A 2,500-nucleotide genomic window follows, 5' to 3' on the forward strand; every position below is an offset into this window, starting at 1 on the left:
GTTCAGGAAATGTGCAGTATGTTTTGTGTTTTTGTGATTTATTATCTGAGCTGTTTTCACACTGACCCGAGACCAAGTAAATAACACACATAACAATAACCCGAAGCCTCAGCGCCGAGCAGACACACACACACACACGCACACACACACACACACACACTAATTAGCATTTCAGCACTCAGCACTGTTTAAATACAACATGCTAATAAAATACGACGTTTCTCCTGCAGGTTGTCACACAGCGATAGCAAACAGAAAGTTCGTCTTAATTAGAGGCAAAAATAACAGCAGGTAACGATGAGGTCCTGAGCCTCAGCTGCTTCCGCAGGCAGTAAACAGTAAACGCAGGCTATTAGCATAATCCTGCAAACACGGACACTGCGCTCATTACAGCGCTAGTCAGGGGACAGAGCACTGACGCTGAGTTCCACATCGCTCTTCCTTTAAGATCCAAGAATCCAAAGCAACGCGCTACTGATTTTCCCTTTACGTGATTGTTTTATTTAAAACTGCAACGAATTTATACAAAATAAAACAAAATCTGAGCTCTTAAAACCCTGTGTGTGTATATGTGTGTGTATGTGTAAGTGTGTGTAAGTGTGTGTGTGTGTGTGTGTGTGTGTGTAGCAGTGAGATGAACAGAGGTCAGTTCAGAGTGAGGAGAAGGTCAGTGATTAGTGTGTAATGGATATTTCAGCATAGAACGAATCCCAGACTTTCTCTCTCTCTCTCTCTCTCTCTCTCTTTCTCTCTGTCTCTTTCTATCTTTCAATTCATTTGAGTTTCATTTGTATAGCATTTTTAACAATGGACCCTGTCACAAAGCAGCTTTACAGATATAAACACATTTAAATTACATTAAACCAAAATCAATACACAAAATAAATTGTAAATATGTGAATTTATCCCTAATGAGTGAGTCAGAGGAGACGGTGGTGAGGAAAAACTCCCTGAGATGATACGAGGAAGAAACCTAGAGAGGAACCAGACTCAAAAGGAACCCATCCTCTTCTGGGTGACACCCGATAGTGCGATTATAAATCATTCCCTTCTATAACTGTGTACTATATGGACAAATAGTGCAGTTGTGTAACCAGGAAATTCATTATAGTTTACACATGAAAACGTCACTGTACACTGATGGAGTCCTGAGTACAAAGCTGCTGGCAGCAACCGCAGCCGCAAAGCCACTACAGTACAGCTCCCCATATGTGATCCCAAGCAGCACCGTCCCCAGCAATCCCACTGATCTTCAGACAACATCGTCTGCATGGAGCCCCAGCAGCAGCGAGCGAACTCAACCGATGAGAACTTCAACCAGGAGCAGGGCATCAGCATGGATCAGGCAGCAAGGAGGAGCAGAAGGGGTCAGAACCACTGATATCTCAGGAGTAACATGTAGCTCGACAGAGAGAGAGAGAGAGAGAGAGAGAGAGAGAGAGATTGTTCTACAACCAGGATAGCTCTCTCTCTCTCTCTGTCTGTCTCTCTGTATTTCTTTTTTTTTTTTATCTCTGTCTTTCTCTCTGTTTCTGTTTGTCAGTTAAATTAAATTCAGTTCAGATCAGTAAGTTTTATCAGCATGACTTCCAGCCTCTCTGTCTGTATCCAGATCTTTCTTTCACTATGTTTATGGCGAGTTGTGTTTTGCTTGATAAAATATATACTGACAAACTACACACTTCACCAGTCACTTCCATTTGGTCTCAGGTGTGTGTGTGTGTGTGTGTGAGCCCCGGATCGTATCGTACCCGTGGGCTCCATGGTGCTAGGTGAAGTTGGATAGACAGAGTGTGTGTGTGTGTGTGTGTGTGTGTCTGTTCCTCTGAGATATCAGAGCTTCTCCTGCTCTCAGCTCTTTCTCAGTGCAGAGACTTGGGTTTATCTAAGTTTTATTTACAGTTTTGTGTTGATTAGCTTGTTTGTGTACTGGTTGTGTTTTGTACAGCTGTTCTGTAATCACCGTGTGTCTTATATAAAACACTCTTCTGTTGGGTTTAATTGCTGTTTATTCACAGAAAATACTTTTTATATTATTACTGTACTACAGTATGATACAGTGAAGTGTCTGTATTTATAGAAAGATGCTGCTGTGCTGCTTTTATTCACCACGTCTCCAACGAAAACCACCAGCATTCTACCATTAAATACAAACCAACGTTTAACGTACAGCAATTCCACATATTCAACATTAATATTATAAAAGCAAACACAAAGTCTGACCTTCGATTCACAACAGTGTCTTTATTTTTATTGTATATTACTGTAAATAAACATCAGTCTTTTAATGAAAAACCTACAGGCAGGGAACTGTTTTAGCGAACTGAGTCTAATTTACAGCGTAGATCGAGTAGCAGGAGGAACAGCATCACAAACACCACAGTGCATTGTGGGTACTGCACAGCCGCATCACCATGGATACAGCACGGTTACATTGTTATTAATGCACCGTCACCATAGGATAGAGAACTGTTATATTTTTAAGAACACAGTGTCACCA

General features: G+C 41.4%; 1 protein-coding gene across 4 annotated transcripts in view; it reads right to left on the bottom strand.

Annotated features, from left to right (window-relative positions):
• Window positions 1-2,224: 2,224 nt before the first annotated feature.
• Window positions 2,225-2,500, bottom strand: part of fbxo4 (F-box protein 4) — a 15,855-nt gene continuing 15,579 nt past the window's right edge. For all 4 annotated transcript variants that reach the window (XM_053236495.1, XM_053236494.1, XM_053236493.1 and 1 more), the window contains exon 8: window positions 2,225-2,500. This exon is cut by the window's right edge and continues 1,397 nt beyond it. The gene's annotated coding sequence lies outside the window, so the exon portion shown is untranslated.

Source organism: Pangasianodon hypophthalmus, chromosome 8 (genome assembly GCF_027358585.1).
Source record: "Pangasianodon hypophthalmus isolate fPanHyp1 chromosome 8, fPanHyp1.pri, whole genome shotgun sequence".
Lineage (NCBI taxonomy): Eukaryota > Metazoa > Chordata > Actinopteri > Siluriformes > Pangasiidae > Pangasianodon > Pangasianodon hypophthalmus.